The following is a 19,297-nucleotide window of genomic DNA, read 5'->3' on the forward strand; positions in this document are numbered from 1 at the left end:
TTGGCTGACTCGCCCCGCCTCTCGGCGGCTCGAGCGGCTAGCTGTGATGGTCTTGTTACGGAACATGAGGTCATTACTGCGTTGAAGCAGGTCGGCTACAACAAGTCCCCGGGGCTTGATGGTTTGCCCTACGAATTTTACTTGAGGCTGTCGCCCATGTTGGTCCCTATTCTGAAGGATATGTTCAACCATTGGTTTGCCCAGGGATCCATCCCTGGACAGGTGACCAAGGGAGTGATCACATTGCTGAGGAAAGGTCAACGGCATGGTGGGGTGGAAAACTTTGATGACTTTAGGCCCTTGACTCTGCTAAACACAGAGTTAAAGATTTTGGCAAAGATTCTTGCGAATCGTTTGCAGGTTGTCATCGCTGACTTGATCGAACCCGACCAGACTTATGCTGTGAAGGGGAGATCGATTCAAGACAATCTTCATTTGATTCGCTCGATCATAGAGGGAACAGAAGACGACACGGAAGCCGCGCTGATCAGTTTGGATCAGTCCAAGGCGTTCGATAGGGTCGACCATCGGTTCCTGGGATCTGTTTTAGAGGCTGCCGGATTTAATCCGGACTTCCGCAAGTGGATCTTTGTCCTGTATGATAGGCCGGCGGTAGCGGTGCAGATCAACGGTAAGCTGTCGGAGTCTTTCGCCGTCTCCCGGTCGGTGCGTCAGGGTTGTCCGCTGTCGCCTCTTTTGTATGTCCTGGCGTTGGAACCCCTCCTTCGCAAGTTAAGGGACGAGGCGGCTACACCAGTCCTGCGCGGAATAGCTCTCCCTGGAGGCACACGAGCCAGGGTTTCCGCGTTCGCCGATGACGTCACCGTGTTCGTGTCTTGCCCCACGGACGTTCAAGCGGTGGTCGAGGCGCTCGCTCGATACGAAAAAGTCACAGGGGCCGTCTTCAACCGCAGCAAGTCTGTCGGCCTGCGGTTGGGAGCCTGGACCGGGGTAAACTCGCTTCCAGGCATCTTCAGCTGGACCGATGGACCGGTCCGTATTCTCGGTGTCTGGTTTGGACCGGGACTTCAGCTGGAGAAAAACTGGTCGGAAGTATATGGCAAGGTCAAATCGTCGGTCAAGACTTGGATTCGAAGGAAATTGTCCTTGAAGGGTCGGGCGGAGGCGTGTGCCACATACGTCTTTCCGCTCATCCTTTACCGTTTGTCTGTACTTCCTCTCCCTGCACAACGCCTAACCCGCTTACAAGAGTGCCTCGACTCACTGCTGTGGGACGAGGGTAAGCACTATGTGTGCAGAGAGGTCTGTGTCCAAAGTCCGAGTGAGGGAGGCCTAGGTCAGCCCAGTCTCAAGTGTCATAAAAACGCTGAGAGATTGGCTTTCCTGAGCCGTTCGCTAGAGGAGAACGCTCCATGGGTCCCCGTGGTTGAGAACTCGTTTCCCAATCTCGAACCTGACCCCTCGGTAGAAGGTCGTCGTAAACCGAGGGGGGAGCACAAGTTCTTTGCCGAATGCCGGACCGCACTTAGAGCATTGCCGGGGACCAGTGTCCTCGAACAGCCTAGAAAGAGCCTTTATCGGGAGTTAGTGGTGGGTACCGCGAAGGATCCTCTTTGTAGGCGGTTAGGTTGGTCGATGGAGGTTATCCGCTCTCAATGGAGTTGGGCGCCGGGTCGGGATTTTTTGACTAACTCTGAATTTTCCCTGACCTGGCGACTGGTCCGAAAAGCACTGCCCCTCTTCGACGAATTCAGCAAGTACAAACAACATACAAGCGCCTGGTGCCCGCGCTGCGACGAACACAGGCTCGAGACCCTCGGGCATGCGTTTTTTAGTTGCAGCCGGATCCAGGCCCTATTGGAATACGTCGAAGGGGTAACGGCCCGCATCGATGCCGAGTGCCCGCTCGAACTCGACGAAGGATATTTTGTTTACAACATGGAGCCGCCGTTCCCCAGGGAGGAAAGAATGGTTTTCCTGGCGATCCTAGCAGTGGCGCGCATGGTGATATGGATCACGCGCCTCAAGTTGGTCCGCGAAGGGATATCTGTTCCAGATCGGGATCTGATCGTTTACTTTAAACATCTGCTTAAAGTAAAGATCAGATGCGATTGGAGGAGGTTGCCTCGAGCGGAGTTTAATAAGAGGTGGGTGCACAACACTAGTCTGTGCATCCGTCGAGGAGCCAAGTTCCAATACGTGTTCCCTCCTTAAGCATGGCACGGGCGGTGCTGGGTCCTTCGGAACCCATCCCGCTTAGTTTAGCATAATCAAGTAAAGAGACTCTTGACTGGTGGTATAAACGAGATCCCGCCCCTGTTATTATTTTCGGTGCTAGAGAACCTCTGAGTCCACCCGCTCCCCCGTTACCTGCTTTTTGTTTTGGATGTAATCCTGGTCTTTCCCCCAGTACTCAGAGGTCACCAATCAACCCCTCCTCCCGTTGTTTTTCTTTTTCTCCTATTAAGGCTTCACCCCAACCCCATATAGGGATCACCCTGCTTGTTTTCGGTTTCCCGGAAAACAGTGGGGGGTCTAGACGTTAGATTAGTAGGGGGGGTCAATACTAACAAACCAAGTAGGCTTTATTTTTTATGTTTAAATTGAACTCTTTTGACTAGCTTGCCCCACTCCACGTGCTTTTACAATTAATTACAAACTGTACATAATTTTAATGAATTTGAACTTTTTGAACTTTTAACAAATGCACTCACACACACTATTTTGTTTTTGTTTTAAAAAAAAAAAAAAAAAAAAAAAAAAAAAAAAAATGCACACACAACACACAGACAAGTTTTTTGTTGCAAATTGTAAATATGTTATTTTTACACTGAACGCTGGGGTTATTAGTTAGATTAGGATCCACAGAGTGAATGAGGTATTTTGGTAAATGTTGCCAGTCAAGAGTAAGACTCCAAAGTCTGCATTTTCAATAATGTCAAATAGTCACAAAGACCCTGTACCCTCCCCCTCCCAATTTCTTATAGGGCCTTGTGCCTAATTTTGTTTTTTGTAATTGTTGTATGTTTTTTATAAAATTTCAATTTTTGTGAAAATATGTATGTACTTTTACGGAAAATAAAATATATAAATAAGATCAAAGTGTAGTATCTGTTCTTATCAGCTTAATATCTGATAGGTCCCTCGCATGGAGGGATCACGATATTAAACTGATTTTTGGAACTCGGTCAAGGGTTAGGAGCTTGCTCCCCCTTCTCCACGGGTTGGCCTGGTATTGCACTGCCTCCAGGAGTTAACAGCCCCGATTCTGACCCCAGCTCGCTCGGGAAAGAGTCAGAAAACGCAATCCCAAAAACAGACTGACTACTACTTTGATCTTACTACTAAACTAAACGACTTTGTTGGTCCTTACTTCCCTTTACTTAGTTGTTGCTGGCTTTGCTTTCGTTCGCTTTCGGTTCGGTCCGCTCGGCTGGATGGACCGTTCGTTGGTCTCATTAGCTGGATGACGGAGGCGGGCGGGCGGCCCTCCTTGGCCGCTGCCTGCGATCGACGCTTCCACTAGTAGAGAGGGGCCGGGGGTAGGGGGGTCGTTGTCGCTCTGCCCGCAACCTTTGCCGCCCGGACCGGTCCACTGACGACCCCGGCCCCGGAGGGAGCCCCTTTATCGCTTCTCGGCCTCTTCTGGCTAAGATCAAAGTGTAGTATCTGTTCTTATCAGCTTAATATCTGATAGGTCCCTCGCATGGAGGGATCACGATATTAAACTGATTTTTGGAACTCGGTCAAGGGTTAGGAGCTTGCTCCCCCTTCTCCACGGGTTGGCCTGGTATTGCACTGCCTCCAGGAGTTAACAGCCCCGATTCTGACCCCAGCTCGCTCGGGAAAGAGTCAGAAAACGCAATCCCAAAAACAGACTGACTACTACTTTGATCTTACTACTAAACTAAACGACTTTGTTGGTCCTTACTTCCCTTTACTTAGTTGTTGCTGGCTTTGCTTTCGTTCGCTTTCGGTTCGGTCCGCTCGGCTGGATGGACCGTTCGTTGGTCTCATTAGCTGGATGACGGAGGCGGGCGGGCGGCCCTCCTTGGCCGCTGCCTGCGATCGACGCTTCCACTAGTAGAGAGGGGCCGGGGGTAGGGGGGTCGTTGTCGCTCTGCCCGCAACCTTTGCCGCCCGGACCGGTCCACTGACGACCCCGGCCCCGGAGGGAGCCCCTTTATCGCTTCTCGGCCTCTTCTGGCTAAGATCAAAGTGTAGTATCTGTTCTTATCAGCTTAATATCTGATAGGTCCCTCGCATGGAGGGATCACGATATTAAACTGATTTTTGGAACTCGGTCAAGGGTTAGGAGCTTGCTCCCCCTTCTCCACGGGTTGGCCTGGTATTGCACTGCCTCCAGGAGTTAACAGCCCCGATTCTGACCCCAGCTCGCTCGGGAAAGAGTCAGAAAACGCAATCCCAAAAACAGACTGACTACTACTTTGATCTTACTACTAAACTAAACGACTTTGTTGGTCCTTACTTCCCTTTACTTAGTTGTTGCTGGCTTTGCTTTCGTTCGCTTTCGGTTCGGTCCGCTCGGCTGGATGGACCGTTCGTTGGTCTCATTAGCTGGATGACGGAGGCGGGCGGGCGGCCCTCCTTGGCCGCTGCCTGCGATCGACGCTTCCACTAGTAGAGAGGGGCCGGGGGTAGGGGGGTCGTTGTCGCTCTGCCCGCAACCTTTGCCGCCCGGACCGGTCCACTGACGACCCCGGCCCCGGAGGGAGCCCCTTTATCGCTTCTCGGCCTCTTCTGGCTAAGATCAAAGTGTAGTATCTGTTCTTATCAGCTTAATATCTGATAGGTCCCTCGCATGGAGGGATCACGATATTAAACTGATTTTTGGAACTCGGTCAAGGGTTAGGAGCTTGCTCCCCCTTCTCCACGGGTTGGCCTGGTATTGCACTGCCTCCAGGAGTTAACAGCCCCGATTCTGACCCCAGCTCGCTCGGGAAAGAGTCAGAAAACGCAATCCCAAAAACAGACTGACTACTACTTTGATCTTACTACTAAACTAAACGACTTTGTTGGTCCTTACTTCCCTTTACTTAGTTGTTGCTGGCTTTGCTTTCGTTCGCTTTCGGTTCGGTCCGCTCGGCTGGATGGACCGTTCGTTGGTCTCATTAGCTGGATGACGGAGGCGGGCGGGCGGCCCTCCTTGGCCGCTGCCTGCGATCGACGCTTCCACTAGTAGAGAGGGGCCGGGGGTAGGGGGGTCGTTGTCGCTCTGCCCGCAACCTTTGCCGCCCGGACCGGTCCACTGACGACCCCGGCCCCGGAGGGAGCCCCTTTATCGCTTCTCGGCCTCTTCTGGCTAAGATCAAAGTGTAGTATCTGTTCTTATCAGCTTAATATCTGATAGGTCCCTCGCATGGAGGGATCACGATATTAAACTGATTTTTGGAACTCGGTCAAGGGTTAGGAGCTTGCTCCCCCTTCTCCACGGGTTGGCCTGGTATTGCACTGCCTCCAGGAGTTAACAGCCCCGATTCTGACCCCAGCTCGCTCGGGAAAGAGTCAGAAAACGCAATCCCAAAAACAGACTGACTACTACTTTGATCTTACTACTAAACTAAACGACTTTGTTGGTCCTTACTTCCCTTTACTTAGTTGTTGCTGGCTTTGCTTTCGTTCGCTTTCGGTTCGGTCCGCTCGGCTGGATGGACCGTTCGTTGGTCTCATTAGCTGGATGACGGAGGCGGGCGGGCGGCCCTCCTTGGCCGCTGCCTGCGATCGACGCTTCCACTAGTAGAGAGGGGCCGGGGGTAGGGGGGTCGTTGTCGCTCTGCCCGCAACCTTTGCCGCCCGGACCGGTCCACTGACGACCCCGGCCCCGGAGGGAGCCCCTTTATCGCTTCTCGGCCTCTTCTGGCTAAGATCAAAGTGTAGTATCTGTTCTTATCAGCTTAATATCTGATAGGTCCCTCGCATGGAGGGATCACGATATTAAACTGATTTTTGGAACTCGGTCAAGGGTTAGGAGCTTGCTCCCCCTTCTCCACGGGTTGGCCTGGTATTGCACTGCCTCCAGGAGTTAACAGCCCCGATTCTGACCCCAGCTCGCTCGGGAAAGAGTCAGAAAACGCAATCCCAAAAACAGACTGACTACTACTTTGATCTTACTACTAAACTAAACGACTTTGTTGGTCCTTACTTCCCTTTACTTAGTTGTTGCTGGCTTTGCTTTCGTTCGCTTTCGGTTCGGTCCGCTCGGCTGGATGGACCGTTCGTTGGTCTCATTAGCTGGATGACGGAGGCGGGCGGGCGGCCCTCCTTGGCCGCTGCCTGCGATCGACGCTTCCACTAGTAGAGAGGGGCCGGGGGTAGGGGGGTCGTTGTCGCTCTGCCCGCAACCTTTGCCGCCCGGACCGGTCCACTGACGACCCCGGCCCCGGAGGGAGCCCCTTTATCGCTTCTCGGCCTCTTCTGGCTAAGATCAAAGTGTAGTATCTGTTCTTATCAGCTTAATATCTGATAGGTCCCTCGCATGGAGGGATCACGATATTAAACTGATTTTTGGAACTCGGTCAAGGGTTAGGAGCTTGCTCCCCCTTCTCCACGGGTTGGCCTGGTATTGCACTGCCTCCAGGAGTTAACAGCCCCGATTCTGACCCCAGCTCGCTCGGGAAAGAGTCAGAAAACGCAATCCCAAAAACAGACTGACTACTACTTTGATCTTACTACTAAACTAAACGACTTTGTTGGTCCTTACTTCCCTTTACTTAGTTGTTGCTGGCTTTGCTTTCGTTCGCTTTCGGTTCGGTCCGCTCGGCTGGATGGACCGTTCGTTGGTCTCATTAGCTGGATGACGGAGGCGGGCGGGCGGCCCTCCTTGGCCGCTGCCTGCGATCGACGCTTCCACTAGTAGAGAGGGGCCGGGGGTAGGGGGGTCGTTGTCGCTCTGCCCGCAACCTTTGCCGCCCGGACCGGTCCACTGACGACCCCGGCCCCGGAGGGAGCCCCTTTATCGCTTCTCGGCCTCTTCTGGCTAAGATCAAAGTGTAGTATCTGTTCTTATCAGCTTAATATCTGATAGGTCCCTCGCATGGAGGGATCACGATATTAAACTGATTTTTGGAACTCGGTCAAGGGTTAGGAGCTTGCTCCCCCTTCTCCACGGGTTGGCCTGGTATTGCACTGCCTCCAGGAGTTAACAGCCCCGATTCTGACCCCAGCTCGCTCGGGAAAGAGTCAGAAAACGCAATCCCAAAAACAGACTGACTACTACTTTGATCTTACTACTAAACTAAACGACTTTGTTGGTCCTTACTTCCCTTTACTTAGTTGTTGCTGGCTTTGCTTTCGTTCGCTTTCGGTTCGGTCCGCTCGGCTGGATGGACCGTTCGTTGGTCTCATTAGCTGGATGACGGAGGCGGGCGGGCGGCCCTCCTTGGCCGCTGCCTGCGATCGACGCTTCCACTAGTAGAGAGGGGCCGGGGGTAGGGGGGTCGTTGTCGCTCTGCCCGCAACCTTTGCCGCCCGGACCGGTCCACTGACGACCCCGGCCCCGGAGGGAGCCCCTTTATCGCTTCTCGGCCTCTTCTGGCTAAGATCAAAGTGTAGTATCTGTTCTTATCAGCTTAATATCTGATAGGTCCCTCGCATGGAGGGATCACGATATTAAACTGATTTTTGGAACTCGGTCAAGGGTTAGGAGCTTGCTCCCCCTTCTCCACGGGTTGGCCTGGTATTGCACTGCCTCCAGGAGTTAACAGCCCCGATTCTGACCCCAGCTCGCTCGGGAAAGAGTCAGAAAACGCAATCCCAAAAACAGACTGACTACTACTTTGATCTTACTACTAAACTAAACGACTTTGTTGGTCCTTACTTCCCTTTACTTAGTTGTTGCTGGCTTTGCTTTCGTTCGCTTTCGGTTCGGTCCGCTCGGCTGGATGGACCGTTCGTTGGTCTCATTAGCTGGATGACGGAGGCGGGCGGGCGGCCCTCCTTGGCCGCTGCCTGCGATCGACGCTTCCACTAGTAGAGAGGGGCCGGGGGTAGGGGGGTCGTTGTCGCTCTGCCCGCAACCTTTGCCGCCCGGACCGGTCCACTGACGACCCCGGCCCCGGAGGGAGCCCCTTTATCGCTTCTCGGCCTCTTCTGGCTAAGATCAAAGTGTAGTATCTGTTCTTATCAGCTTAATATCTGATAGGTCCCTCGCATGGAGGGATCACGATATTAAACTGATTTTTGGAACTCGGTCAAGGGTTAGGAGCTTGCTCCCCCTTCTCCACGGGTTGGCCTGGTATTGCACTGCCTCCAGGAGTTAACAGCCCCGATTCTGACCCCAGCTCGCTCGGGAAAGAGTCAGAAAACGCAATCCCAAAAACAGACTGACTACTACTTTGATCTTACTACTAAACTAAACGACTTTGTTGGTCCTTACTTCCCTTTACTTAGTTGTTGCTGGCTTTGCTTTCGTTCGCTTTCGGTTCGGTCCGCTCGGCTGGATGGACCGTTCGTTGGTCTCATTAGCTGGATGACGGAGGCGGGCGGGCGGCCCTCCTTGGCCGCTGCCTGCGATCGACGCTTCCACTAGTAGAGAGGGGCCGGGGGTAGGGGGGTCGTTGTCGCTCTGCCCGCAACCTTTGCCGCCCGGACCGGTCCACTGACGACCCCGGCCCCGGAGGGAGCCCCTTTATCGCTTCTCGGCCTCTTCTGGCTAAGATCAAAGTGTAGTATCTGTTCTTATCAGCTTAATATCTGATAGGTCCCTCGCATGGAGGGATCACGATATTAAACTGATTTTTGGAACTCGGTCAAGGGTTAGGAGCTTGCTCCCCCTTCTCCACGGGTTGGCCTGGTATTGCACTGCCTCCAGGAGTTAACAGCCCCGATTCTGACCCCAGCTCGCTCGGGAAAGAGTCAGAAAACGCAATCCCAAAAACAGACTGACTACTACTTTGATCTTACTACTAAACTAAACGACTTTGTTGGTCCTTACTTCCCTTTACTTAGTTGTTGCTGGCTTTGCTTTCGTTCGCTTTCGGTTCGGTCCGCTCGGCTGGATGGACCGTTCGTTGGTCTCATTAGCTGGATGACGGAGGCGGGCGGGCGGCCCTCCTTGGCCGCTGCCTGCGATCGACGCTTCCACTAGTAGAGAGGGGCCGGGGGTAGGGGGGTCGTTGTCGCTCTGCCCGCAACCTTTGCCGCCCGGACCGGTCCACTGACGACCCCGGCCCCGGAGGGAGCCCCTTTATCGCTTCTCGGCCTCTTCTGGCTAAGATCAAAGTGTAGTATCTGTTCTTATCAGCTTAATATCTGATAGGTCCCTCGCATGGAGGGATCACGATATTAAACTGATTTTTGGAACTCGGTCAAGGGTTAGGAGCTTGCTCCCCCTTCTCCACGGGTTGGCCTGGTATTGCACTGCCTCCAGGAGTTAACAGCCCCGATTCTGACCCCAGCTCGCTCGGGAAAGAGTCAGAAAACGCAATCCCAAAAACAGACTGACTACTACTTTGATCTTACTACTAAACTAAACGACTTTGTTGGTCCTTACTTCCCTTTACTTAGTTGTTGCTGGCTTTGCTTTCGTTCGCTTTCGGTTCGGTCCGCTCGGCTGGATGGACCGTTCGTTGGTCTCATTAGCTGGATGACGGAGGCGGGCGGGCGGCCCTCCTTGGCCGCTGCCTGCGATCGACGCTTCCACTAGTAGAGAGGGGCCGGGGGTAGGGGGGTCGTTGTCGCTCTGCCCGCAACCTTTGCCGCCCGGACCGGTCCACTGACGACCCCGGCCCCGGAGGGAGCCCCTTTATCGCTTCTCGGCCTCTTCTGGCTAAGATCAAAGTGTAGTATCTGTTCTTATCAGCTTAATATCTGATAGGTCCCTCGCATGGAGGGATCACGATATTAAACTGATTTTTGGAACTCGGTCAAGGGTTAGGAGCTTGCTCCCCCTTCTCCACGGGTTGGCCTGGTATTGCACTGCCTCCAGGAGTTAACAGCCCCGATTCTGACCCCAGCTCGCTCGGGAAAGAGTCAGAAAACGCAATCCCAAAAACAGACTGACTACTACTTTGATCTTACTACTAAACTAAACGACTTTGTTGGTCCTTACTTCCCTTTACTTAGTTGTTGCTGGCTTTGCTTTCGTTCGCTTTCGGTTCGGTCCGCTCGGCTGGATGGACCGTTCGTTGGTCTCATTAGCTGGATGACGGAGGCGGGCGGGCGGCCCTCCTTGGCCGCTGCCTGCGATCGACGCTTCCACTAGTAGAGAGGGGCCGGGGGTAGGGGGGTCGTTGTCGCTCTGCCCGCAACCTTTGCCGCCCGGACCGGTCCACTGACGACCCCGGCCCCGGAGGGAGCCCCTTTATCGCTTCTCGGCCTCTTCTGGCTAAGATCAAAGTGTAGTATCTGTTCTTATCAGCTTAATATCTGATAGGTCCCTCGCATGGAGGGATCACGATATTAAACTGATTTTTGGAACTCGGTCAAGGGTTAGGAGCTTGCTCCCCCTTCTCCACGGGTTGGCCTGGTATTGCACTGCCTCCAGGAGTTAACAGCCCCGATTCTGACCCCAGCTCGCTCGGGAAAGAGTCAGAAAACGCAATCCCAAAAACAGACTGACTACTACTTTGATCTTACTACTAAACTAAACGACTTTGTTGGTCCTTACTTCCCTTTACTTAGTTGTTGCTGGCTTTGCTTTCGTTCGCTTTCGGTTCGGTCCGCTCGGCTGGATGGACCGTTCGTTGGTCTCATTAGCTGGATGACGGAGGCGGGCGGGCGGCCCTCCTTGGCCGCTGCCTGCGATCGACGCTTCCACTAGTAGAGAGGGGCCGGGGGTAGGGGGGTCGTTGTCGCTCTGCCCGCAACCTTTGCCGCCCGGACCGGTCCACTGACGACCCCGGCCCCGGAGGGAGCCCCTTTATCGCTTCTCGGCCTCTTCTGGCTAAGATCAAAGTGTAGTATCTGTTCTTATCAGCTTAATATCTGATAGGTCCCTCGCATGGAGGGATCACGATATTAAACTGATTTTTGGAACTCGGTCAAGGGTTAGGAGCTTGCTCCCCCTTCTCCACGGGTTGGCCTGGTATTGCACTGCCTCCAGGAGTTAACAGCCCCGATTCTGACCCCAGCTCGCTCGGGAAAGAGTCAGAAAACGCAATCCCAAAAACAGACTGACTACTACTTTGATCTTACTACTAAACTAAACGACTTTGTTGGTCCTTACTTCCCTTTACTTAGTTGTTGCTGGCTTTGCTTTCGTTCGCTTTCGGTTCGGTCCGCTCGGCTGGATGGACCGTTCGTTGGTCTCATTAGCTGGATGACGGAGGCGGGCGGGCGGCCCTCCTTGGCCGCTGCCTGCGATCGACGCTTCCACTAGTAGAGAGGGGCCGGGGGTAGGGGGGTCGTTGTCGCTCTGCCCGCAACCTTTGCCGCCCGGACCGGTCCACTGACGACCCCGGCCCCGGAGGGAGCCCCTTTATCGCTTCTCGGCCTCTTCTGGCTAAGATCAAAGTGTAGTATCTGTTCTTATCAGCTTAATATCTGATAGGTCCCTCGCATGGAGGGATCACGATATTAAACTGATTTTTGGAACTCGGTCAAGGGTTAGGAGCTTGCTCCCCCTTCTCCACGGGTTGGCCTGGTATTGCACTGCCTCCAGGAGTTAACAGCCCCGATTCTGACCCCAGCTCGCTCGGGAAAGAGTCAGAAAACGCAATCCCAAAAACAGACTGACTACTACTTTGATCTTACTACTAAACTAAACGACTTTGTTGGTCCTTACTTCCCTTTACTTAGTTGTTGCTGGCTTTGCTTTCGTTCGCTTTCGGTTCGGTCCGCTCGGCTGGATGGACCGTTCGTTGGTCTCATTAGCTGGATGACGGAGGCGGGCGGGCGGCCCTCCTTGGCCGCTGCCTGCGATCGACGCTTCCACTAGTAGAGAGGGGCCGGGGGTAGGGGGGTCGTTGTCGCTCTGCCCGCAACCTTTGCCGCCCGGACCGGTCCACTGACGACCCCGGCCCCGGAGGGAGCCCCTTTATCGCTTCTCGGCCTCTTCTGGCTAAGATCAAAGTGTAGTATCTGTTCTTATCAGCTTAATATCTGATAGGTCCCTCGCATGGAGGGATCACGATATTAAACTGATTTTTGGAACTCGGTCAAGGGTTAGGAGCTTGCTCCCCCTTCTCCACGGGTTGGCCTGGTATTGCACTGCCTCCAGGAGTTAACAGCCCCGATTCTGACCCCAGCTCGCTCGGGAAAGAGTCAGAAAACGCAATCCCAAAAACAGACTGACTACTACTTTGATCTTACTACTAAACTAAACGACTTTGTTGGTCCTTACTTCCCTTTACTTAGTTGTTGCTGGCTTTGCTTTCGTTCGCTTTCGGTTCGGTCCGCTCGGCTGGATGGACCGTTCGTTGGTCTCATTAGCTGGATGACGGAGGCGGGCGGGCGGCCCTCCTTGGCCGCTGCCTGCGATCGACGCTTCCACTAGTAGAGAGGGGCCGGGGGTAGGGGGGTCGTTGTCGCTCTGCCCGCAACCTTTGCCGCCCGGACCGGTCCACTGACGACCCCGGCCCCGGAGGGAGCCCCTTTATCGCTTCTCGGCCTCTTCTGGCTAAGATCAAAGTGTAGTATCTGTTCTTATCAGCTTAATATCTGATAGGTCCCTCGCATGGAGGGATCACGATATTAAACTGATTTTTGGAACTCGGTCAAGGGTTAGGAGCTTGCTCCCCCTTCTCCACGGGTTGGCCTGGTATTGCACTGCCTCCAGGAGTTAACAGCCCCGATTCTGACCCCAGCTCGCTCGGGAAAGAGTCAGAAAACGCAATCCCAAAAACAGACTGACTACTACTTTGATCTTACTACTAAACTAAACGACTTTGTTGGTCCTTACTTCCCTTTACTTAGTTGTTGCTGGCTTTGCTTTCGTTCGCTTTCGGTTCGGTCCGCTCGGCTGGATGGACCGTTCGTTGGTCTCATTAGCTGGATGACGGAGGCGGGCGGGCGGCCCTCCTTGGCCGCTGCCTGCGATCGACGCTTCCACTAGTAGAGAGGGGCCGGGGGTAGGGGGGTCGTTGTCGCTCTGCCCGCAACCTTTGCCGCCCGGACCGGTCCACTGACGACCCCGGCCCCGGAGGGAGCCCCTTTATCGCTTCTCGGCCTCTTCTGGCTAAGATCAAAGTGTAGTATCTGTTCTTATCAGCTTAATATCTGATAGGTCCCTCGCATGGAGGGATCACGATATTAAACTGATTTTTGGAACTCGGTCAAGGGTTAGGAGCTTGCTCCCCCTTCTCCACGGGTTGGCCTGGTATTGCACTGCCTCCAGGAGTTAACAGCCCCGATTCTGACCCCAGCTCGCTCGGGAAAGAGTCAGAAAACGCAATCCCAAAAACAGACTGACTACTACTTTGATCTTACTACTAAACTAAACGACTTTGTTGGTCCTTACTTCCCTTTACTTAGTTGTTGCTGGCTTTGCTTTCGTTCGCTTTCGGTTCGGTCCGCTCGGCTGGATGGACCGTTCGTTGGTCTCATTAGCTGGATGACGGAGGCGGGCGGGCGGCCCTCCTTGGCCGCTGCCTGCGATCGACGCTTCCACTAGTAGAGAGGGGCCGGGGGTAGGGGGGTCGTTGTCGCTCTGCCCGCAACCTTTGCCGCCCGGACCGGTCCACTGACGACCCCGGCCCCGGAGGGAGCCCCTTTATCGCTTCTCGGCCTCTTCTGGCTAAGATCAAAGTGTAGTATCTGTTCTTATCAGCTTAATATCTGATAGGTCCCTCGCATGGAGGGATCACGATATTAAACTGATTTTTGGAACTCGGTCAAGGGTTAGGAGCTTGCTCCCCCTTCTCCACGGGTTGGCCTGGTATTGCACTGCCTCCAGGAGTTAACAGCCCCGATTCTGACCCCAGCTCGCTCGGGAAAGAGTCAGAAAACGCAATCCCAAAAACAGACTGACTACTACTTTGATCTTACTACTAAACTAAACGACTTTGTTGGTCCTTACTTCCCTTTACTTAGTTGTTGCTGGCTTTGCTTTCGTTCGCTTTCGGTTCGGTCCGCTCGGCTGGATGGACCGTTCGTTGGTCTCATTAGCTGGATGACGGAGGCGGGCGGGCGGCCCTCCTTGGCCGCTGCCTGCGATCGACGCTTCCACTAGTAGAGAGGGGCCGGGGGTAGGGGGGTCGTTGTCGCTCTGCCCGCAACCTTTGCCGCCCGGACCGGTCCACTGACGACCCCGGCCCCGGAGGGAGCCCCTTTATCGCTTCTCGGCCTCTTCTGGCTAAGATCAAAGTGTAGTATCTGTTCTTATCAGCTTAATATCTGATAGGTCCCTCGCATGGAGGGATCACGATATTAAACTGATTTTTGGAACTCGGTCAAGGGTTAGGAGCTTGCTCCCCCTTCTCCACGGGTTGGCCTGGTATTGCACTGCCTCCAGGAGTTAACAGCCCCGATTCTGACCCCAGCTCGCTCGGGAAAGAGTCAGAAAACGCAATCCCAAAAACAGACTGACTACTACTTTGATCTTACTACTAAACTAAACGACTTTGTTGGTCCTTACTTCCCTTTACTTAGTTGTTGCTGGCTTTGCTTTCGTTCGCTTTCGGTTCGGTCCGCTCGGCTGGATGGACCGTTCGTTGGTCTCATTAGCTGGATGACGGAGGCGGGCGGGCGGCCCTCCTTGGCCGCTGCCTGCGATCGACGCTTCCACTAGTAGAGAGGGGCCGGGGGTAGGGGGGTCGTTGTCGCTCTGCCCGCAACCTTTGCCGCCCGGACCGGTCCACTGACGACCCCGGCCCCGGAGGGAGCCCCTTTATCGCTTCTCGGCCTCTTCTGGCTAAGATCAAAGTGTAGTATCTGTTCTTATCAGCTTAATATCTGATAGGTCCCTCGCATGGAGGGATCACGATATTAAACTGATTTTTGGAACTCGGTCAAGGGTTAGGAGCTTGCTCCCCCTTCTCCACGGGTTGGCCTGGTATTGCACTGCCTCCAGGAGTTAACAGCCCCGATTCTGACCCCAGCTCGCTCGGGAAAGAGTCAGAAAACGCAATCCCAAAAACAGACTGACTACTACTTTGATCTTACTACTAAACTAAACGACTTTGTTGGTCCTTACTTCCCTTTACTTAGTTGTTGCTGGCTTTGCTTTCGTTCGCTTTCGGTTCGGTCCGCTCGGCTGGATGGACCGTTCGTTGGTCTCATTAGCTGGATGACGGAGGCGGGCGGGCGGCCCTCCTTGGCCGCTGCCTGCGATCGACGCTTCCACTAGTAGAGAGGGGCCGGGGGTAGGGGGGTCGTTGTCGCTCTGCCCGCAACCTTTGCCGCCCGGACCGGTCCACTGACGACCCCGGCCCCGGAGGGAGCCCCTTTATCGCTTCTCGGCCTCTTCTGGCTAAGATCAAAGTGTAGTATCTGTTCTTATCAGCTTAATATCTGATAGGTCCCTCGCATGGAGGGATCACGATATTAAACTGATTTTTGGAACTCGGTCAAGGGTTAGGAGCTTGCTCCCCCTTCTCCACGGGTTGGCCTGGTATTGCACTGCCTCCAGGAGTTAACAGCCCCGATTCTGACCCCAGCTCGCTCGGGAAAGAGTCAGAAAACGCAATCCCAAAAACAGACTGACTACTACTTTGATCTTACTACTAAACTAAACGACTTTGTTGGTCCTTACTTCCCTTTACTTAGTTGTTGCTGGCTTTGCTTTCGTTCGCTTTCGGTTCGGTCCGCTCGGCTGGATGGACCGTTCGTTGGTCTCATTAGCTGGATGACGGAGGCGGGCGGGCGGCCCTCCTTGGCCGCTGCCTGCGATCGACGCTTCCACTAGTAGAGAGGGGCCGGGGGTAGGGGGGTCGTTGTCGCTCTGCCCGCAACCTTTGCCGCCCGGACCGGTCCACTGACGACCCCGGCCCCGGAGGGAGCCCCTTTATCGCTTCTCGGCCTCTTCTGGCTAAGATCAAAGTGTAGTATCTGTTCTTATCAGCTTAATATCTGATAGGTCCCTCGCATGGAGGGATCACGATATTAAACTGATTTTTGGAACTCGGTCAAGGGTTAGGAGCTTGCTCCCCCTTCTCCACGGGTTGGCCTGGTATTGCACTGCCTCCAGGAGTTAACAGCCCCGATTCTGACCCCAGCTCGCTCGGGAAAGAGTCAGAAAACGCAATCCCAAAAACAGACTGACTACTACTTTGATCTTACTACTAAACTAAACGACTTTGTTGGTCCTTACTTCCCTTTACTTAGTTGTTGCTGGCTTTGCTTTCGTTCGCTTTCGGTTCGGTCCGCTCGGCTGGATGGACCGTTCGTTGGTCTCATTAGCTGGATGACGGAGGCGGGCGGGCGGCCCTCCTTGGCCGCTGCCTGCGATCGACGCTTCCACTAGTAGAGAGGGGCCGGGGGTAGGGGGGTCGTTGTCGCTCTGCCCGCAACCTTTGCCGCCCGGACCGGTCCACTGACGACCCCGGCCCCGGAGGGAGCCCCTTTATCGCTTCTCGGCCTCTTCTGGCTAAGATCAAAGTGTAGTATCTGTTCTTATCAGCTTAATATCTGATAGGTCCCTCGCATGGAGGGATCACGATATTAAACTGATTTTTGGAACTCGGTCAAGGGTTAGGAGCTTGCTCCCCCTTCTCCACGGGTTGGCCTGGTATTGCACTGCCTCCAGGAGTTAACAGCCCCGATTCTGACCCCAGCTCGCTCGGGAAAGAGTCAGAAAACGCAATCCCAAAAACAGACTGACTACTACTTTGATCTTACTACTAAACTAAACGACTTTGTTGGTCCTTACTTCCCTTTACTTAGTTGTTGCTGGCTTTGCTTTCGTTCGCTTTCGGTTCGGTCCGCTCGGCTGGATGGACCGTTCGTTGGTCTCATTAGCTGGATGACGGAGGCGGGCGGGCGGCCCTCCTTGGCCGCTGCCTGCGATCGACGCTTCCACTAGTAGAGAGGGGCCGGGGGTAGGGGGGTCGTTGTCGCTCTGCCCGCAACCTTTGCCGCCCGGACCGGTCCACTGACGACCCCGGCCCCGGAGGGAGCCCCTTTATCGCTTCTCGGCCTCTTCTGGCTAAGATCAAAGTGTAGTATCTGTTCTTATCAGCTTAATATCTGATAGGTCCCTCGCATGGAGGGATCACGATATTAAACTGATTTTTGGAACTCGGTCAAGGGTTAGGAGCTTGCTCCCCCTTCTCCACGGGTTGGCCTGGTATTGCACTGCCTCCAGGAGTTAACAGCCCCGATTCTGACCCCAGCTCGCTCGGGAAAGAGTCAGAAAACGCAATCCCAAAAACAGACTGACTACTACTTTGATCTTACTACTAAACTAAACGACTTTGTTGGTCCTTACTTCCCTTTACTTAGTTGTTGCTGGCTTTGCTTTCGTTCGCTTTCGGTTCGGTCCGCTCGGCTGGATGGACCGTTCGTTGGTCTCATTAGCTGGATGACGGAGGCGGGCGGGCGGCCCTCCTTGGCCGCTGCCTGCGATCGACGCTTCCACTAGTAGAGAGGGGCCGGGGGTAGGGGGGTCGTTGTCGCTCTGCCCGCAACCTTTGCCGCCCGGACCGGTCCACTGACGACCCCGGCCCCGGAGGGAGCCCCTTTATCGCTTCTCGGCCTCTTCTGGCTAAGATCAAAGTGTAGTATCTGTTCTTATCAGCTTAATATCTGATAGGTCCCTCGCATGGAGGGATCACGATATTAAACTGATTTTTGGAACTCGGTCAAGGGTTAGGAGCTTGCTCCCCCTTCTCCACGGGTTGGCCTGGTATTGCACTGCCTCCAGGAGTTAACAGCCCCGATTCTGACCCCAGCTCGCTCGGGAAAGAGTCAGAAAACGCAATCCCAAAAACAGACTGACTACTACTTTGATCTTACTACTAAACTAAACGACTTTGTTGGTCCTTACTTCCCTTTACTTAGTTGTTGCTGGCTTTGCTTTCGTTCGCTTTCGGTTCGGTCCGCTCGGCTGGATGGACCGTTCGTTGGTCTCATTAGCTGGATGACGGAGGCGGGCGGGCGGCCCTCCTTGGCCGCTGCCTGCGATCGACGCTTCCACTAGTAGAGAGGGGCCGGGGGTAGGGGGGTCGTTGTCGCTCTGCCCGCAACCTTTGCCGCCCGGACCGGTCCACTGACGACCCCGGCCCCGGAGGGAGCCCCTTTATCGCTTCTCGGCCTCTTCTGGCTAAGATCAAAGTGTAGTATCTGTTCTTATCAGCTTAATATCTGATAGGTCCCTCGCATGGAGGGATCACGATATTAAACTGATTTTTGGAACTCGGTCAAGGGTTAGGAGCTTGCTCCCCCTTCTCCACGGGTTGGCCTGGTATTGCACTGCCTCCAGGAGTTAACAGCCCCGATTCTGACCCCAGCTCGCTCGGGAAAGAGTCAGAAAACGCAATCCCAAAAACAGACTGACTACTACTTTGATCTTACTACTAAACTAAACGACTTTGTTGGTCCTTACTTCCCTTTACTTAGTTGTTGCTGGCTTTGCTTTCGTTCGCTTTCGGTTCGGTCCGCTCGGCTGGATGGACCGTTCGTTGGTCTCATTAGCTGGATGACGGAGGCGGGCGGGCGGCCCTCCTTGGCCGCTGCCTGCGATCGACGCTTCCACTAGTAGAGAGGGGCCGGGGGTAGGGGGGTCGTTGTCGCTCTGCCCGCAACCTTTGCCGCCCGGACCGGTCCACTGACGACCCCGGCCCCGGAGGGAGCCCCTTTATCGCTTCTCGGCCTCTTCTGGCTAAGATCAAAGTGTAGTATCTGTTCTTCAGCATACAAAGCTTCTGCTCTTAGAAGGGATCCACCACCGGGCTCTCGGGCTAGGTTTAAGGTGTTCATTTACTAACCTTCGTTTGCAAGGACCAGACCCCCTCCTTTGGGGAGTCAGGACCTGAAGGACCGACTCCACATTTGTGGGAGCTAGGACCCGAAAACCGATCCCCTCTTTTGGGAGACTGGAATTTCGGGACCAGCACCACTAAGCTGGTAGTTGTGACCTGCTTTTGTTGGTTTTTTGTTTTTTGTTATTGTTTTTTCTTCGTTTTGGTCTCACCTCTCGAGACCGAGATGGTCTAATTTCTCCACCCTTAATTGCCTGAGCAGCACTCTGACCTGCCAGGCCAAAACTTTGTCTATCCTTTCGCTGCTCTCCCAGAGGATTGAGCAGACAGGGTTCCCTTTATCGCTTCTGTTTGGGTAGCTAAGTGGGCAGGGGGACGTGGGGTAGGGTGGGTGCTTCGTCTCGGCTCCCCTCAGTGGGCGGAGATGCCTATCCCCTCTCGCTCTTAATTGCGACGCGGCGCCCTGTTCCGCTAGCACCCACTGCGTCTTCCTTCTCTGCTCTCCCCCCTCGCGGGGGGAT

At 54.2% G+C, this 19,297-nt stretch overlaps 28 non-coding genes and 1 pseudogene across 28 annotated transcripts; all 29 read left to right on the top strand.

Annotated features, from left to right (window-relative positions):
- The first annotated feature begins 3,039 nt into the window (after window positions 1-3,039).
- LOC145275528 (U2 spliceosomal RNA) lies at window positions 3,040-3,231 on the top strand. The gene has a single exon (XR_013867338.1). It is a non-coding gene; the product is annotated as a U2 spliceosomal RNA (small nuclear RNA).
- Window positions 3,232-3,588: 357 nt separating this feature from the next.
- Window positions 3,589-3,789, top strand: LOC145275636 (U2 spliceosomal RNA). The gene has a single exon (XR_013867420.1). It is a non-coding gene; the product is annotated as a U2 spliceosomal RNA (small nuclear RNA).
- Window positions 3,790-4,146: 357 nt separating this feature from the next.
- LOC145275637 (U2 spliceosomal RNA) lies at window positions 4,147-4,347 on the top strand. The gene has a single exon (XR_013867421.1). It is a non-coding gene; the product is annotated as a U2 spliceosomal RNA (small nuclear RNA).
- Window positions 4,348-4,704: 357 nt separating this feature from the next.
- LOC145275638 (U2 spliceosomal RNA) lies at window positions 4,705-4,905 on the top strand. Its single transcript, XR_013867422.1, has one exon. It is a non-coding gene; the product is annotated as a U2 spliceosomal RNA (small nuclear RNA).
- Window positions 4,906-5,262: 357 nt separating this feature from the next.
- On the top strand, window positions 5,263-5,463 carry LOC145275640 (U2 spliceosomal RNA). The gene has a single exon (XR_013867424.1). It is a non-coding gene; the product is annotated as a U2 spliceosomal RNA (small nuclear RNA).
- A 357-nt stretch (window positions 5,464-5,820) lies between these two features.
- LOC145275641 (U2 spliceosomal RNA) lies at window positions 5,821-6,021 on the top strand. Its single transcript, XR_013867425.1, has one exon. It is a non-coding gene; the product is annotated as a U2 spliceosomal RNA (small nuclear RNA).
- Window positions 6,022-6,378: 357 nt separating this feature from the next.
- LOC145275643 (U2 spliceosomal RNA) lies at window positions 6,379-6,579 on the top strand. The gene has a single exon (XR_013867426.1). It is a non-coding gene; the product is annotated as a U2 spliceosomal RNA (small nuclear RNA).
- Window positions 6,580-6,936: 357 nt separating this feature from the next.
- On the top strand, window positions 6,937-7,137 carry LOC145275644 (U2 spliceosomal RNA). Its single transcript, XR_013867427.1, has one exon. It is a non-coding gene; the product is annotated as a U2 spliceosomal RNA (small nuclear RNA).
- Window positions 7,138-7,494: 357 nt separating this feature from the next.
- LOC145275645 (U2 spliceosomal RNA) lies at window positions 7,495-7,695 on the top strand. The gene has a single exon (XR_013867428.1). It is a non-coding gene; the product is annotated as a U2 spliceosomal RNA (small nuclear RNA).
- Window positions 7,696-8,052: 357 nt separating this feature from the next.
- Window positions 8,053-8,253, top strand: LOC145275646 (U2 spliceosomal RNA). The gene has a single exon (XR_013867429.1). It is a non-coding gene; the product is annotated as a U2 spliceosomal RNA (small nuclear RNA).
- A 357-nt stretch (window positions 8,254-8,610) lies between these two features.
- On the top strand, window positions 8,611-8,811 carry LOC145275647 (U2 spliceosomal RNA). Its single transcript, XR_013867430.1, has one exon. It is a non-coding gene; the product is annotated as a U2 spliceosomal RNA (small nuclear RNA).
- Window positions 8,812-9,168: 357 nt separating this feature from the next.
- LOC145275648 (U2 spliceosomal RNA) lies at window positions 9,169-9,369 on the top strand. Its single transcript, XR_013867431.1, has one exon. It is a non-coding gene; the product is annotated as a U2 spliceosomal RNA (small nuclear RNA).
- A 357-nt stretch (window positions 9,370-9,726) lies between these two features.
- LOC145275649 (U2 spliceosomal RNA) lies at window positions 9,727-9,927 on the top strand. The gene has a single exon (XR_013867432.1). It is a non-coding gene; the product is annotated as a U2 spliceosomal RNA (small nuclear RNA).
- A 357-nt stretch (window positions 9,928-10,284) lies between these two features.
- On the top strand, window positions 10,285-10,485 carry LOC145275650 (U2 spliceosomal RNA). The gene has a single exon (XR_013867433.1). It is a non-coding gene; the product is annotated as a U2 spliceosomal RNA (small nuclear RNA).
- Window positions 10,486-10,842: 357 nt separating this feature from the next.
- LOC145275652 (U2 spliceosomal RNA) lies at window positions 10,843-11,043 on the top strand. Its single transcript, XR_013867435.1, has one exon. It is a non-coding gene; the product is annotated as a U2 spliceosomal RNA (small nuclear RNA).
- Window positions 11,044-11,400: 357 nt separating this feature from the next.
- On the top strand, window positions 11,401-11,601 carry LOC145275654 (U2 spliceosomal RNA). Its single transcript, XR_013867436.1, has one exon. It is a non-coding gene; the product is annotated as a U2 spliceosomal RNA (small nuclear RNA).
- A 357-nt stretch (window positions 11,602-11,958) lies between these two features.
- On the top strand, window positions 11,959-12,159 carry LOC145275655 (U2 spliceosomal RNA). Its single transcript, XR_013867437.1, has one exon. It is a non-coding gene; the product is annotated as a U2 spliceosomal RNA (small nuclear RNA).
- A 357-nt stretch (window positions 12,160-12,516) lies between these two features.
- On the top strand, window positions 12,517-12,717 carry LOC145275656 (U2 spliceosomal RNA). The gene has a single exon (XR_013867438.1). It is a non-coding gene; the product is annotated as a U2 spliceosomal RNA (small nuclear RNA).
- Window positions 12,718-13,074: 357 nt separating this feature from the next.
- Window positions 13,075-13,275, top strand: LOC145275657 (U2 spliceosomal RNA). The gene has a single exon (XR_013867439.1). It is a non-coding gene; the product is annotated as a U2 spliceosomal RNA (small nuclear RNA).
- Window positions 13,276-13,632: 357 nt separating this feature from the next.
- Window positions 13,633-13,833, top strand: LOC145275659 (U2 spliceosomal RNA). The gene has a single exon (XR_013867441.1). It is a non-coding gene; the product is annotated as a U2 spliceosomal RNA (small nuclear RNA).
- Window positions 13,834-14,190: 357 nt separating this feature from the next.
- On the top strand, window positions 14,191-14,391 carry LOC145275660 (U2 spliceosomal RNA). Its single transcript, XR_013867442.1, has one exon. It is a non-coding gene; the product is annotated as a U2 spliceosomal RNA (small nuclear RNA).
- Window positions 14,392-14,748: 357 nt separating this feature from the next.
- On the top strand, window positions 14,749-14,949 carry LOC145275661 (U2 spliceosomal RNA). Its single transcript, XR_013867443.1, has one exon. It is a non-coding gene; the product is annotated as a U2 spliceosomal RNA (small nuclear RNA).
- Window positions 14,950-15,306: 357 nt separating this feature from the next.
- LOC145275662 (U2 spliceosomal RNA) lies at window positions 15,307-15,507 on the top strand. Its single transcript, XR_013867444.1, has one exon. It is a non-coding gene; the product is annotated as a U2 spliceosomal RNA (small nuclear RNA).
- A 357-nt stretch (window positions 15,508-15,864) lies between these two features.
- Window positions 15,865-16,065, top strand: LOC145275663 (U2 spliceosomal RNA). The gene has a single exon (XR_013867445.1). It is a non-coding gene; the product is annotated as a U2 spliceosomal RNA (small nuclear RNA).
- Window positions 16,066-16,422: 357 nt separating this feature from the next.
- LOC145275666 (U2 spliceosomal RNA) lies at window positions 16,423-16,623 on the top strand. The gene has a single exon (XR_013867447.1). It is a non-coding gene; the product is annotated as a U2 spliceosomal RNA (small nuclear RNA).
- A 357-nt stretch (window positions 16,624-16,980) lies between these two features.
- LOC145275667 (U2 spliceosomal RNA) lies at window positions 16,981-17,181 on the top strand. The gene has a single exon (XR_013867448.1). It is a non-coding gene; the product is annotated as a U2 spliceosomal RNA (small nuclear RNA).
- Window positions 17,182-17,538: 357 nt separating this feature from the next.
- On the top strand, window positions 17,539-17,739 carry LOC145275668 (U2 spliceosomal RNA). Its single transcript, XR_013867449.1, has one exon. It is a non-coding gene; the product is annotated as a U2 spliceosomal RNA (small nuclear RNA).
- A 357-nt stretch (window positions 17,740-18,096) lies between these two features.
- Window positions 18,097-18,297, top strand: LOC145275669 (U2 spliceosomal RNA). The gene has a single exon (XR_013867450.1). It is a non-coding gene; the product is annotated as a U2 spliceosomal RNA (small nuclear RNA).
- A 357-nt stretch (window positions 18,298-18,654) lies between these two features.
- LOC145275562 (U2 spliceosomal RNA) lies at window positions 18,655-18,786 on the top strand (annotated as a pseudogene).
- Window positions 18,787-19,297: the final 511 nt, after the last annotated feature.

Source organism: Euprymna scolopes, unplaced genomic scaffold, assembly GCF_053919585.1.
Source record: "Euprymna scolopes isolate OS-2025 unplaced genomic scaffold, ASM5391958v1 sca7, whole genome shotgun sequence".
Lineage (NCBI taxonomy): Eukaryota > Metazoa > Mollusca > Cephalopoda > Sepiida > Sepiolidae > Euprymna > Euprymna scolopes.